The following is a 17,231-nucleotide window of genomic DNA, read 5'->3' as shown; positions in this document are numbered from 1 at the left end:
CTTAGCCATCATGCATTGAAAATGCCTGGTTGATGGTTTGAGGGCTGAGAGTTACAATCCTTTGAACTTGTGTAATGACAAGGAGAGTAGCAATGCACACAAACCTTGAAAATATATTGCTTTGCTTCTGTTTTCTCTCTATTGCAGCAAAAGAAGAAGTTCGGGGTAGGGGTGGCCAACTGGCCACTTGAAGTGGCCAACGGCCACCTTTTGTAGCCAACTAGCCACCAATGAAAAATTGCACAAATGTGCTCTTGAGTTGGAGCAAAGGCATTCTAGGAGTTGGCACAATTTTTAGTGATCAAACAAGTGAAAACAGAGGCATCTGATGGTAAGGCGGTGGCATTTTCGGGTGGAGCAACCAAGCATGCATGCGTCCCTCACCCTCAAAGCCATTTAATTGCTTTAGTTAGTTTAGAATAGCTAGTTAATTCAAATGTTGTACTTAATTAATTAGTGTAACTAATTCTTCAATTCTTATTTGTAATATTTAACTAGCTTAGAATAGTTAGTTAATTTGTTTCAATTGTTGTAATAATTAGCTTAGAATAGTTAATTAGTTTTGGTTTGTAATAGCTTAGCTTAATTAGCGTAGCTAGTTAGATATTCATTCGAACCCTCCTTCGTGAGGGCATGATGTTGCAAATTTGTAATAAGTGTGTTTGTGTGTGTATGTCTTCGAACCCCGCGTCTTTCTCCTTTTTACTTAACCACTTTCGATGGTTAGTTTAGGAGTATCATATTTCAATTAGCATACCTTATGCTTGCATGTTTGCATCCATTCATTTGTTTTGCATGCACCGAAGCTCGGCAAATCATTCAAATTGCATTGTCAATTCAATACTTATTCGAATACGTATTTCAAAGCATGCCATCAAAGTGTTACAAATACCATGATTTAGTAGCTGAGCCTATTAATTTCATATTGCATGTGTTGCATTAGTCATCTAACATAGTTAGGAATCATGCATTTTTCTAACTTAGTTTTTGTTTTGGCTTGGAGTACTCGGTGAGTTTTATGCTTTAACATGCTTACATAAGTGTGATTGCCATATTTCCATGATTAGCATGCTTGTTATGAAGTTATGTGCTTACTTGCTAAACTACATGAATGCTTGTGGATGAAGGCCTGTTGTTTGAATTGGAACAATTCGATGAATGTATGTTTTAAGCCCACTTAAGAGTGGCAAATCATGTTTTAAGCCCACTTGAGGTGGCAAATCTGCATCTTTTAAGCCCACTTGAGAGTGGCAAATTCAAACAATTTTCGCAAACAAACATGACTTGAAATGTTCCAATTCTTGTGATGTAGTCTATACTTGTATGCGTGTGCATCACATAGTAAGGTTAGCTAATAACCGAAATAAAAACACATAAGGTTTTTAAAATCTCATATCATGATTAGTAGAGGCTGATCTTTGATCGGTCAAGCGAGGGTGCTCATTTCATGACCTTCCCCCTTTGTACCTAAGTTCCCAAGCCAAGACAACTTTGGTGACGACGGACACGTGGCCTTTGGCACGAGTCAGGATTTCCTAAATTTCTCCAAAAATAAAAATATTTAGGTGGCGACTTTGTAATTTGGCAAAACAGTCCAATTTTAGCATTATTTGATTTAAAATTGATTTTCCAAAAAGATTTGCCGGATTGGACTCTTTGGTGTTTATCAGTTTCACATTGCACTTGTGAGACTAGATTCAAAACCACGACAAGAGCCCTAACTGTGAGACCTTTTCATTTCAAACCCCTTTTCTGAAAGGCGGGGGGCGCGAGAAAAAGGTGAGTCCACAACTGCTCAATCTCAATTTAGTACCCAATGCTGTTTGTAGACTTCGCCAAAATCTTGATGTGAACTTCAAGTCCCTATCAGAAACAATGGATACAGGCACTCTATGCAATCTAACAATCTCATTAATGTAAATTGTAGCCAACTTATCCACATTATAAATTGTTTTGACAGGTAAGAAATGAGCAGACTTAGTCAAACGGTCAACAATAACCCAAATTGAATCCATACCTCTATTGAAGTGAGGTAGTCCAACAATAAAATCCATGGTAATATGCTCACATTTCCACTCCGGTATTGGCAGTGGTTGAAGCAATCCCGCGGGTCGTTGGTGCTCGGCTTTGACTTGTTGGCAATGCAGGCATTTTGACACAAACTCAGCAATTTCTTTCTTCATTCTTGACCACCAGAAATTAAGCTTCAAGTCTTGGTACATTTTTGTATTCCCTTGGTGGATAGAAAATCTTGAACTGTGGGCTTCTTACAAGACTCGCTTTTTCAATTCGGATCATTTGGTACTGTCACGACCCAAACCCGTCCTTATAGGTTTAGTATCGTAACTGGCCAGAAATCCTTGGATTACCAAAGGCCTCTTAACAAAATGACATATAATAAGGGGCTGCGGAAGCAATTATAGAAACATACATTGTCCATAGAGCTGTGATAACGTATATGAGACAGAAATTTTCAAATATATATATATATATGTCATAACACAATAGTCTTACGTCACCCACATACACAGATGTAACCAAAAAGGGAAACTTGTTCCTATACATAGATAAGCAAAACAAACAGCGAAAATATTCTTATCAGGTTTACAAAACTTGGCTTCTTCAAAAAGGAACCTCCCTGTGAGGCACAACAATTGGCTTAAGCCTGGTCACGCGCTTGCTCACCTACATACATAAAATAAATAGTGAGCGGAAGCCTAATGAATAATAACAGAGTAAAGGGTTTAAATGAATGATGTCCACATCAGGTTCATAAATCAGAGTTCATATCAGATATAGATTTATAATCATGTTCTTGTTCACACTTCATACAGAACAAACAAATCAGATAACTTGGGGCACGTGACTTACATACACACAGCAGAAACACATAATGAAACACACACTCGGTTGGTACTTAATCTCTTTCGTTTCATTCTTAGTGTGTTTCTAGGTCTTAACCTCTTATTAAGCATGGCCTAGGAATGCCTAGGATGCGTTGTGGATGCTAAAATGCACTTTAACACATTTAATAAAACTTACTAAAAACAGGGGTTACACTCGAGCGCAATTTCTCTCGCTCGAGCGGACATGCAAACATGTGAGGGGCCACTCGAGTGCCACTTCCTTCGCTCGAGCGCTCTGTAAACTTTGCAAAAGTACTGGTTAGGTGGAATCTCCGCCGCTCGACTCTCGCTCAAACAGGGGACTCATGCCCTCGCTTGAGTGCAACTCTTACCGCTCGAGGGGTCTGCAAAACATGCAACTTCTGGGAGCATGCATTTCACGCTCGAGTGGACTTCAGGTCACTCGAGTGGAATTGCAAGATCACAGAGTGTCCGCTTAAGCGCAGATTCTGACACTCTCCAAACTTGAATTCAAAGCCATTAAACTCAACCTTTGGGCCCCAAAACTTGAGAAAATAAGTCTAAACTTGGAAAACATAAAGAATTGAAGATCATTTCATGAAATCAAGGTCCAAAAGTATACCAATTATCCAAAATGAAACTCAAATATTTGAAAACATAACATTATACATCATGCATGTAAAAGTGTAAGTTTAAAGCCTTCAAAACATGATCAAATGAGATAAATTGATGGAAAATGAGATGAATTCTCAAAACTAAGGTAGAATGATAACATGCATGTGAGAATTCTTTGAAAACTTCCTCAAGATGCCATGATATAGATATGCATGCATGGTATGGCCTATATTTTTCATTTTAGCTCAATTCTAGCATTACACAACTTAATTCTTTGAATTCATGTGCTAAGTACCCTAAGTACAAAACTAAAGGCTTGATTTCTTACCTTAGGTTCTCAATTCCTTGAATTCTAGTGAGTTCTTGTTCAAATTCTTCAATTCCCCTTAATTCTCTAGCAAATTCCTTTGTTTGAAGCCTTCTCCCTAGTCTCTCTCTCTCTCTACACGTTTTTTGTTCAAGATGATGGTAGAAAATGTTATATGCTTGATTAGTTTAGGCTAGTTATTTGTAATTAAGCTAAGCAATTGACTTCAATTATTCTAATTTAATTCGTTCCGAATCGAATTTTAATTGAACCTACCATAATGTTCTAAAAATTTCAAATAACACATATACCAAGTCAATTTCTAAATCGGATGCTGATAAGGCCTTCAATTTACAAAATAAAATAAAATCAGAGACATATTCCTACACAGAACAGATAGAAACTCATATAACACGTAACACACGCGTAATGAATGCAAAATTTCACCTTAATTACTTATTAGGCATTATTAATCATAAATTTACGTAAATCAGAGGTCGGGGTTGTTACAGGTACACATAATCTACCTTGAAAATTCAATACACCATTTTTGAAAATAATGTCTGGCCTTGGTTTGGATTCTTGTTCGTCAATGATCTTCTTAAAAAATTCATCTTGTTGTTGTTTCTCTTTAATTTCCTCAATAAGTGCCGGTTGGGCGGTGATAACAGCTAAGGTCCCACCTTGCTCACGTAAAACAATGTTAACTCCAAATTTCTCAAGGTCATATAGCAATTCTTTCTGCCCAGTAAGTAAACAAGCCAAATTCCCAATTGACTTTCGACTAAGTGCATCGGCAACAGTGTTAACTTTCCCCGGATGATACAAAATTTGCAAGTCATAATCTTTTATCAATTCTAGCCATCTGCACTATCTCATGTTCAACTTTTTCTAGGTAAAGAAGTACTTTAAGCTCTTGTGATCTGTATAGACTTCACATGTTGCCCCATATAAGTAGTGGCGTCAAATCTTCAATGCAAATACTACTGCGGCAAGCTCTAAATCATGTGTTGGATAATTCTTTTCATGTAGTCTCAGTTGTCGGGAAGCATATGCTATCACTTAACCATTCTGCATCAATACACACCCCAAACCCTTATAAGAAGCATCACTAAAAATAGTAAATCTATCCATACCTGAGAGTAAGGTAAGAATCGGTGCAGTCACTAATCGAGTCTTCAATTCCTGAAAGGCTGATTCTCTTTGATTGTTCCAATCAAATGGTACTCTTTTCTGAGTTAACTGAGTCAAAGGTAAAGAAATTTTGGAAAAATCTTTCACAAATCTCCGATAATATCCGACCAAACCCAAGAAACTTCAGATTTCAGTAACATTTGTCGGTCCAGGCCAATTCACCACTGCTTTAATTTTCTGTGGGTCAACTAAAATGCCATCTTTATTAATCACATACCCCAAAAACATAACACTATCAAGCCCGAATTCACACTTTATCAGTTTTGCATACAATTTCTTCTCTCTCAAAGTTTACAAGGCAATTCTTAAATGATGTTCATGTTCCTCTTTACTCTTGGAATAAATCAAAATGTCATCTATAAATACAACCACAAATTCATCGAGGAATGGTTTGAAAATTCTGTTTATAAGATCCATAAATACAGCAGGCGCGTTAGTAACTCCGAAAGAAATAACAAGAAATTCATAATGTCCGTAGCTTGTTCGGAAAGCAGTTTTTTCAATGTCCTTATCTTTGACTTTCAATTGATGTTATCCGAATCTAAGGTCAATTTTGGAAAAGACTTGAGCACCTTGTAGTTGGTCAAACAAATCATCGATACGAGGCAACGGGTACTTGTTTTTCACTGTCACCTTATTTAACTCATGGTAATCAATACAAAGCCTCAATGAACCATCATTCTTTTTCACAAATAATACTGGAGCACCCCACGGTGATGTACCAGGACGGATAAACTTTTTGTCCAACAATTTTTGTAACTGGATTTTCAACTCTTTCAATTCAGTAGGTGTCATTCTGTATGGAGCTGTGGAAATTGGTTGTGTACCCAGTATCACCTCAATAATGAACTCAATCTCCCTATCAATCAAATCCCCTGGCAAAGTATCTGGAAAAACATCTGGGAATTCTCTGACTATAGGAATACTGTCTACATTAGTTTTAGTATCAGCAAGCATAGTCAAGATACAACATAAATACCCTTTACACCCATTTTTAATCAATTTTAGTGCTTTCATAGATGAAATCAAGTATGGGGGAGGTACAACACCAACTCCGTTAAATACAAATTCAGGAAATCCAGGTGGACGAAAAACAATTTATTTTGTTACACAATCAATGGAGGCATGATATTTGGTTAACCATTCCATTCCCAAAATTACATCAAAATGATCAAGATTCAGAGGTAGCAAATCAACATATAAAAGCACATCTCCAATAACAATCTCACATGCAGGATACATATAAGCACAAGTCATAGACCCCCCAGCAGGTGAAGATACAGCTAATAAATAGTTCATGAGTTCCAATGGTCTATTTAATTTTCGTGAGAAAGCATGCGAGACAAACGAGTGTGTAGACCCCGAATTAATCAGAATATAAGCATTTTGAGCACAAATAGGGAGTATACCTGACACCACTGTCTCAGTATTCTACACATCTCCTAGTACAAGTGCAAACACTCGACCTGGCCTTAGAGTTTCCTTTCTGGTAGCTTTAGGATTGGATTTTGGTGTAACGGTTGATGTTACAGCACTTGCTACAGGTCTAGTGAAATTTTGAGATGCAAGAGGACAATCTTTAACTATGTGGCCCACCTTGCCACACTTATAACATGCCCCGAAAATTCTATAACAAACTCTTTTGTGTCTTTTGCTGCATTCTCGACAGGGAGGTATAGAATTGTTGCCTTGGCTAGAACTGCTTGTTGACCTTGTATTTTGCTTCTTATTCAATGAGTTGTTTCGACCCTTTTTGAAATGGAAACTTTATCTCTTACCCTGCCATTCAGTCATTGGTGCCTTAGCTTGTTTCAATGCTGCAACATTTGTCTCAGCTATGATAGCCCGGTCTAGGACGTCCACATACTTGAGTAATTTTAGAACATTGATCCGATCAAGTATCTCCACATTAAGTCCACCCTCAAACTTTCTAGCCTTTTTATAATCAGTGTCTATCATGTGCTGTGCATAGCAAGCGAGCTCGGTGAATTTAGCTTCATATTCTGCTACTGACATTGCACCCTACTTCAATTGTTCAAATTCGGTCACTTTTCAGTCACAAACACATTGAGGGAAGTATTTATCATAGAATGCTTCCTTGAATTGAGCCCAAATCATTGCATTATTATCTTTATGCACAAGCATCCACCATCGTCTTGCCTCCTCTTGTAAGATAAAAGTAGCTAATAACACTTTTTGTGTCTCGGAACACGAGAATACTTCAAATAGCTTTTCAATTTCGCGGATCCATGCCTCAACTTTTAGTGGTTCCAGTCTTCCCTGGAATGTCGGTGGCTTCATTTTATTAAACTTTTGCATTAAAGCAATCATATCATCATTGACATTTGGTTCAGGCTACACTGGCAACGGAGGAGGAGGTGGGGGCTATTGGTTCTGTTGTTGTCTTAGAGCCTTAGTCAATAATTCAACCATCCTTTCCAATCTTGTAATTCTTGTTTCGGATGATTCAGGTTCATCTGTATTCCTTGCATTCTCCATTGCACTATATAAAACATGGTAATAATAAACATAAGAAAAATGGTTTACTTATTCATGTTAGCACATATACACATAACATGTCCACACACACTTATTTATGTTCATGCAATGCCCCAATTGCTTTTCTAGGACATCCTATAGCTCATTTGGACACGTGCGTGCGGTATAACTCGTACTCTGATACCACTCTGTCACGACCCAAACTCGCTCTTATAGGTTTAGCATCGTAACCGGCCAGTAATCCGTGATTACCAAAGGCCTGATTAACACTAATGACAATAATACATGATACGGGGCTGGCAGAAACCAATCAATAATAAGATAATGTCCAACGAGTTGTGAGGACCTGTATGAAAATAAACTTTTACATACATAGCCATATTCTTAACCACTTATGCCAAAACACATGTATATAAGAGAATATGCAAGTTAGGGAATTAATCCCATCATCATGGACAGTATAAACAAAAGTCTTAAACATTCTTTACACTTAGCAAAAACAAAAGAGTGGACTTGAACCACCCGAAAAGCCTCGACACATTAAGGCTCGGAACCTCGCTATGAGGCACAATAGCTGGCTTGACAAAACAAAGATTCAGGTCGGCACCAATAGCTTTGGTTTGGTGCTCGTTCACCTACATATATATAATAAATTGTAAGCTAAAGGCCAGTGAATAACATATGTGTAAAGAGGTTAAGAATGATGTCCTTACAGTTTTTGAAACAATCGATTATCATGGAACATTTTCAATCAATATCTTTTTGTTAATCAATCGTTCAATTCGATCAATGATTTTTAATCATATTCATATTCATATAAGTCATACGTGGTACATCCGATAGCAACAATACAATACAATGCAATAGGTCTTAAAGACCGAACAATCAATTGATGGCCATCAAACAATAACAATAGTTCCAAGATTTGGAACTAACAGAGATCTCTGTAACAATAGTGATATCAATAACAATAACCATAACAATACGCTATGGATGCCACGAATATAATTCAAAAGAGGATTATCATTCAATCAATAGAAAGTAATTATTTAGAAACAATATAATTTATCGTTTAGAAAATAAATACAATTTAAACATATCTTTACAACATTGTTACTCACAGTGGGCTCCGTGGAACACGTGCTATAAGGCACTAAGGATGTGGTGTTCGACCTAACCAAACAAATTCAAGCACAACGATACAATTACATTCAATCCTTTGCCAATACCATTGATTCGATTGTTAATTTACTCAATTACCATTCGTCTTTATTCGTTCGATTCTAATATTTCGTTTATTCATTCTAATGTACTCGTGAGATGCAAATGATCATGAAGACACTTTAAAACCATGCAATCGGAGGCCCAAGAGGTGAAAAATAGAAGCGAAAAACAAGTCGAGTCTTACCAAACAGGGCCGCACGTGCGAGGGTCCCAGTCGCACGTACGGGACCTTCACCGCACCTGCCCCCGTAGGTGCTTTTATTTCAGTGTGCAAAGAAAAACAGGGGAGGTTCTCCTGCACGTGCGATGCCTCTAGTCGCATGTGCGGTCTGGGTTTGAATTGAGTCCGAATTCTGCTCTGTTTGAGCAGCGTGTTCCTTCGCAAAAACAACCCTATTTTCATGCAATTCATTCCAAAAAAACTCGTATAAACATGCTTAACTTTGAGTCTTGATTATGAAACACAAACCCAAACTTCTAAACAAGGTTCAAATGGCCAAGTTGAAAGCTCAAGACTTCAACTAAAAACATAAACACATAACTAAGTATCTCAAAGCTTCAAGTTGTAAAATTGATGAGAAAATCCTTTCCAAACTGTTAGATTTATGGAGATTATGCAAGAAATTAAATGAATGAAATCAAATGTCCATAAAATATGCCATGCATGTTGAATTTAAGGCCAACTTCCCACAATTCTTTTCTATCTTGGCTTGCATGTACTAAAGCCTCTAATTCCTTGTAAATTTTCCTCAATTACATTTGTATCTTAGCAGATGGTAAGTAAAGGAGCTTTAGTTTCAAGAAATTGGAAAGAAAAGTTTACCTATTTTTGATGATTGAAGAGAATTCAAGCCAAGTTCCTAACTTTCTCCCAGTTCTTTCTCCCTTACTTCTCTTCTTGTTGAGTTCTATACTTAGAGCACCTTCACTCTCTTTCTCTACGTGTGGTATATCTATCAAGCCCACTAGTTCTCTTCTTTTGGTTAGATGAGTAGAATACTTTATGATAATTATAATAAATAATAATAATTCATTTCTTAATTACACTACTTAAAGTATACTAATGTGAATTAGGCTCTAATTCCTTTTCAATTTTCTTAATTTTAACTTGTTAAAATTAGCGAATCAGACAGGTTTATTATGCACTCTAACCTTTCTATCCACAATAACACAAATCAAATAATCACATGGCATAACAATAGCACTTAACACTACATAATCACATAATTAACAATAAGTGCATAATTAATTTAATTAATTTGCTTAATTGAGGAGGCAGTTGTCACATTAAACATAAATGTAGTCTTGTTATGAGTTATAAATGTCTAATTGATTTGATTTTTTTTTTACAGATGGTATATTCGATGAACTCTACAATATGAACAATTCAGATTATCAAAATAGATTTACAAAACACCTCATACAGTGCTGTGCCTATAAAGGCACAACCCCATCACTAGGTTTTAACTGTAGTCTACACTCTAAATTAAAATAAATTATAAATAACTCATTTAAGCTGCACTAGATAGACACATTGTATATAAATCCTCTTAAATTATAATTCATTTGTCAAAACTCAATAGTTATCTATTTCAAAGTATTATCTTATTACGCTTTGTTAAAATTTTGTTATGAATTTAAATGGAATTAGGTTGTGTGTGAAATTCATGACACTTTTATTGATTTTTGAGAATAATAATACACTTATCTGTTGATCTCATTTGTACTTTGCCTCTCTTATTTTAGTAGACAAAATACAAATAAAATCATTAGATAAGTGCATTATTATCTTAAATATTGTGTGTAATGTGATTTACACATGATCTACTTATGTAAAAATTCTTAACAAATTCTAATAACAAAAGTTAAATGTAATAAAATTAAAAGATACAAAGTGAAAATTAGTATTAAGACCGTCCCCAGTGCTGAATAAAAATTTCATTAAATTTGAAAAAAAATTTCATTAAATTTGAATAAAAATTTAATCTGATACTATTCACTCTAATGTTAAAACTAAAATTTTTATCAAATTTTTTCATATCTTTGATTGTTCAAAAAGTGGTCCGGACATGAAAAAAAAAATCTTGAGTCAATATTTTAATGGACATTTGGGAGAATGCCTAAGCCTAACGGTAGTAATTTAAATTCGATAAAAGAACAAAAATTTCATTCATTTGATGACAGCTCTATTTGATTGTGAAAGAATTATAATAAGATTCTCTAAATAGTTTAAAGAGGTTAATTTACCATTTTTCTAAAATATTCAAAGAATTCATTGCCTTTTTTACTTTCTCAGCCACAATTGCCAATGTCAATAACCGTTTATGAACCATGAAGTGAGAGAGAGAGCCTGCGTCACCAAAACCAAAGACACACAGAGGCTAATACTAATCCAAATATAGTGCCAAAACACACACACACACACACACACAAACCATGCCTTCTCTTGATCTCAAAGAATTTCAAGAAAAGCTCTCCACTCACTTCCGCTCATGGCAACCCTTCTTTCAGTTCTGGGTTCGAGCTATTGATGTCTACACCGGTTACAAGGTCTCTGTCTCTGTATATATGTATGTAGTGCAAATTTCAATGGGTTTTAATTTGATGTTGTTGTTTGAGTTTGTTGTGTGCTTTTAGGTGTTTCAGCTTCGAGTGTGTTTCGAGAAAGATGTGACGAAGCAAGAGGCAATGTGGGAAAGACAACATGAGTTTTTTAGGACTATGAGACACCATAAATCAATCACACATAATAACACAAGAGATTTACGTGGTTCGGCAATTGCCTACGTCCATGAGAGAGATATCCACTATAGAATTATCCCGGAGGGAGATTACAGTACTCACACCTCATAACTCTCTCTATAACACTCTCACTCATAGATTATATTCTCCTCTGTGTATCCTCAATGTGCTCACTGCATTCACTAATCAATCCCTCCTCACTTATCTCAATTTATACACGAGAGAGGAGGAGTGGTTAAGAGACACACTAAGTGGGTTTGGTTGTGCGGCACCCCACCATCTTCTTTTAGCTGTCCACCATCTTCCTTTAGCACATGGTGCCACCCTCACCATGTGGATAGTAGGCTCCTTACTATGTGAAGTGTGGGCTGGAGCTAACAATTCTCCCTCTCCACGCCCACATGGCTAACCGACTTTTCACTTGAAGTTCATCCCGGTCAGATACTTGCAAACTTCCAGTTTGTCTCTGGTGACACCCTTGGTCATCATGTCAGAAGGATTCTTGTCCGTGTGAATCTTCACTAGTTTCATTAGCTACTTTTCTATCACTTCTTGTATCCAATGATACCGGACATCAATGTGCTTTGCACGTGAATTATGGAATTCTTGCTCAGATCAATTGCACTCTGACTATCACAATGTATCTTGTATTCTTCCTGCTGTAGACCCAATTCTTGGAGAAACCGCTTTAGCCACAACATTTTCTTTCCAGCATCTGCGACAGCAATGAACTCGGCCTCTATTGTAGATAAAGCAACACACTTTTGGAGTTTGGACTGCCATGAAACAGCTCCTCCTGCAAAAGTGAACAGAAATCCTGATGTAAACTTTTTACCATTAAGATCACCTGCCATATCGGCATCTGTAAATGCCTCCAAAATTGGTTCAGCTCCTCTGAAACATAAACATATCTTTGAAGTTTCCTTCAAGTACTGAGGAATCCATTTGACTGCCTCCCAATGCTCCTTTCTTGGATTGGCGGGGAATCTGCTCACAACACCAACTGCGTGAGCTATATCTGGCCGGGTACACGCCATTACATACATCAAACTCCCTACTGCGGAAGACTAAGGGATTGCCTCCATTCTTTCCTTTCAGAGTTGTCATGGGACACGAACGCTTTGTCACCTTGAAATGGTTGGCCAGTGGTGTGTTGACTGGCTTGGCATCTTTCATGTTAAACTTTTCAATCACCCGTTCAACATATTTTTCTGTGACAGCCATATCTTCCTAGATTTCCTGTCATGAACAATCTTTATGCCCAAAATCTGTTGTGCTGGGCCTAAATTCTTCATGTCAAAGTACTGCGACAAGTCCTTTTTCAACTTGTTGATTATAGCAATATCATGTCCGATGATTAGCATATCATCGACATACAACAGTAGGATGATGAAGTTTCCATCCGAAAGCCTTCGGAAATATACACACTGGTATGCTACTATTCTTGTGTACTCGTGATCCACCATGAATGAATCAAACTTCTTGTACCATTGTCTCGGTGCCTGCTTCAGGCCATAAAGACTCTTCTTCAGTTTGCAGACTAGATTCTGTTTCCCTTTAACTTCAAATCCTTCTGGTTGCTCCATGCAGATCTCTTCTACCAAATCACCATGGAGAAGGGCAATTTTGACATCCATCTGTTCTACGTCCAAATTCAAGCAAGCTGCTAATCCCAGAGCTACTCGAATGGAAGTCATCTTCACAACTGGGGAGAAGATCTCATCAAAGTCAATTCCCTTCTTCTGCCCAAAACCTTTGACCACCAAGCGAGCTTTATGCTGCAATATTTTACCATTTCCATCTTTCTTTAATTTATACACCCATTTGTTTTTCAAGGCTCACTTGCCTTTTGGAAGTGGAACAAGCTCATAAGTGTGGTTCTTCTGCAAAGAACTCATCTCCTCCTTCATGGCTTGCATCCAACAATCTTTCTCTGTATAACTTTTTGCTTCCGAAAAACTCTCAGGCTCTCCCTCATCAATAATCAGAATATACTGAGAAGCGGGATATTTGGTTGATGGCACGGCAGCTCTTCCAGATCTCTGTAACTGAGGCCCAATTGCCTCTGGTTGAGGGGGTTGCTCCCCCTGCTTAACACCCTCTTCATCCGGGTCTTCATCTCTTTCCTCTTGATCCTCAATTTCTGGCATAGGATCCTGCAACTCTGGCACTTCTTGTTGCACATCATCACATCTAGCATTTTGTGAGGGCTCGGGAGATAAGAACAAGTCTGGAGTGATGACATCTCTAGACTTTGCAGACTTCTCAAAATCAGCTATTGTCTGGTCTTCTTGGAACACATCTTTGCTCCTGAACATCTTCTTGTTCACTGGGTCCTACAACTTGTACCCAAATGCTGCATTTGAATAGCCCACAAATATGCATGGAGTGGACTTGTCATCAAGCTTCTGTCTGTTTTCCTTGGAGATTTGTGCAAATGCCTTACACCCGAAGACTCTCAAGTGAGAATATGATGCTTTTCTTCTGGACCAGGCCACCTCAGGTATCGCAAAATTCAATGAGACTGAAGGCGACCTGTTGATGAGATAACAGGCTGTACGGGCGGCTTCAGCCCAGAATGACTTTGGCAACTTTGCCATTCTGAGCATGCATCTAACTCTTTCAACAATAATGCGGTTCATCTTCTCTGCCACACCGTTGTGTTGTGGGGTGCCGAGAACTGTTGTCTCGTGCCGGATACCTCTGCTGGCACAATATGCTGCAAAAGCATTGGAAGTGTACTCGCCTCTATTGTCTGTGCAAAGACACTTCAATTTCTTCCCGGTCTCTCTTTCCACCATTGCATGGAACTCCTGAAAGTGCTGAAAAACCTCATCCTTTGTCTTGAAGAAATACACCCATAACTTCCTTGATGCATCATCAATGAAAGTTAGAAAATACTTGCGGCTGCCAAGTGACTCCACTTCGATTGGGCCACAAACATCTGAGTATACCATATTGAGCACTTCTGTTTTCCGTTTGCTTGTCAAACTGAATGATACTCGATGCTATTTGCCATAAAGACAATGATCACACGGCTTCAAGGCACTCCCTTTGGATAAGGGTATTCTGGATTGCTTTGCCAACAGATGCAATCTCTTCTCACTCATGTGAGCTAGTCTTTTGTGCCATAAGTCTAGCGACTCCTTGTCTTCTGCTGCATTAAGACTTTCCAGACATATCTTCGTTTGAGTCTTGTACAGTGTTGAAGACATCTCTCCTTTGGCGATTGTCAAAGCTCCTCCTGTTAGCTTCCAACGGCCATTTCCGAATGTACTTGTATAGCTCTGTCGGTCCAGGGTGCTTTCAGAGATAAGATTGAGGCGCAAATCTGGAACATGCCTCACATCGTTGAGAATCAACTTGTGCCCAGCATTAGTTTGAATGCTAATGTCGCCAATACCCATAATCTTCGAATAGCTAGAATTCCCCATTCGAACAGTGCCAAAATCTCCAGCATTGTACAAGCTGAAGAGTTCTCTGTGGGAAGTGGCGTGATAGGATGCAGCTATGTCTATCACCCATTCTGTACAGCTGTGGTCAGCCGCGTGAAGGCAATCCTCCTTTTCACCAAAGGCAAGAAGTATTTCATCAGTTGTTGTGGCTGTCGTGTTCTCATCTCCCTTTGACTTACTGCTTTGGCCTTTATCTTTCCGGCTTGGGTAGTTTCTCTTTATATGACCCTCATGGCCACAGTGAAAGCAAGTGAAGCTGGAGTTACCTCGACCTTTGTTGTCTCTGGATTTACTCTTGTTGTTCCAGCTACCTCTATTCTTGCTTCTTCCTCTGCTTTTTCCTTTACCTCTTTCTCTGCCTCTATCTTCTGTGACAAGAGCATGAGACTGATTACCTTCCATGTCTTTCCTCCTTGTTTCTTCATTGTACATGGCGTTTGTGACCATGCTCATGGTTAGCTTCCCTTCTGGTGTAGAGGTGCTGAGAGAAACCACCAATGTCTCTTAACTGTCCGGTAAAGAACTGAGCAGTAGTATGGCTTGCATTTCATCGTCCAAACGCATCTTGACGGTTGCAAGCTGATTAACCAGAATTTTGAATTCACTGGTGTGCTCGGCGACAGACACACCATTCCTCAACTTCAGATTTACAAGCCTTCTCATCACCAAGGCTTTGTTTCGGGCGGTCTTTGACTGGTACATGTTGTCTAACATTGCCCAAAGAGCATAAGCATCTGTCTCTTTGGCAACATGATGGAACACACTGTGGTCTATCCATTGTCTGATACAACCGATAGTCTTGCGGTTCATCTTTATCCATTCATCATCCTTTACTTCTTCTAGTTTAACCCCTTTTACAAAAATAGGGTCAAACAGGTTCTTATAATACATGATGTTTTCCATCCGTGACTTCCAAATTGCATAATTGAAAGGATTCAATTTGATCATGGATCCTGAAGTTGAAGTAGATTCCTCCATTGCCTTCTTTCTTTTTATAGCAAATGATCTCTGTCTGAAAAACAGGCTTCGCTGTTGAGTCCGGACTAGTCAAATTAGCCGAAAAAACACTTTGGATTGCCAAATAAAAGACTGGAAATTTTTAAAATCTGATTTACAAAATCTGACCATACGGATGTGTTCGAAATACTCCAAATAGTTGGAAAGCACTATTAGATCATAAAAAACGGACTCAGAATGACTCAAATCGAGCTAAAACAGCTTGGACGGTTCAGATCTGCAGAATCAGGTGCGGCTGAGAAGCACCGGATAATTCCTCCGGTCAAAGCGGCTAAGCGCGGTCAACGGCTCTGCTTGGCTTAGTTAACAGCTGGTCAACGTGGCTTGGGAAGCAGCTTGGTTCTGGCGCGGCTCAACGAATTCGGCTTCGGCTTCGGCTTCGGCTCGGTCAACGGCGTGGTCAACGCATGACACGTGGTGATGACGTTTGATGACATGTCGCTGAGGTGGCTACCACGCAGCTCGTCTTCTTCCTTCCGCGAGCATGAGGGCGCGTGCTTGCGCATGTGCAGACGAGCTGGTTGTGAAACGGCGCATGTAGCGCATGCTGCAACTGGGCTTCACTCTCTAACTTCCGAGGGCACGTGATGACGCGTTTGGCCTCTTCTTGGCCTCTGCTTTGCAGTTCTGGATTCCTCTCGTGGTATGCTCAAAAATAAGTTTTGAGCAACTTATTTATGGACAATTTCAAAAAACACTATGACTCCGTTTGGAAAGCCTCTCAAAATATGGTTCCACCCATTGATTTGAGTGTGTTGTTTGTTTGGAACTTTCAAATCATAATTCTACACCCATTTCTCAAAACTCAATTTAAAACATAATTATTACTTTCCAAAACTCATAACCAAACACATAATTCAAAACTCTTTTCAAAATTCAATTCAAATCAATATTTTAATTTTTTAAATATTTAAATATTTTAATTTTGTTAAGATTTTAAATATGTTATGCTTTTTTTTAATTTTTTTTGAATATTTTTAAATATTTTAATTTCAAAATATTACGATTTTAATTTTTTAAATTTTAAAATATTTTATAAAAATAAATTCAAACTCTATTTTATAAAAATATTTTTAAATATTTTAATTTTTTTTGTTATATATTTGGTTATGAGTTTTAAAAATAATTTCTTAACTGACTTTTGTTTTATGTGTTTGGTTACGATTTGAGTGTAGAGTTGTTTTTAAATTTAAAATATTAACATTTTAAATTATTTAAAATTGTTTGAATATTTAAATTATTTAATTTTTTACGATTTAAGTTTTTTAGATTATTTAAATTATTTAAATATTTATGATTTAAAATTTTTGA

The sequence above is a fragment of the Camellia sinensis genome, chromosome 4 (assembly GCF_055761805.1).
Source record: "Camellia sinensis isolate YWXY chromosome 4, ASM5576180v1, whole genome shotgun sequence".
Classification (NCBI taxonomy): Eukaryota; Viridiplantae; Streptophyta; class Magnoliopsida; order Ericales; family Theaceae; genus Camellia; species Camellia sinensis.
The sequence above is the reverse complement of the archived record's forward strand: the minus strand, read 5'-3'. Positions refer to the sequence as shown.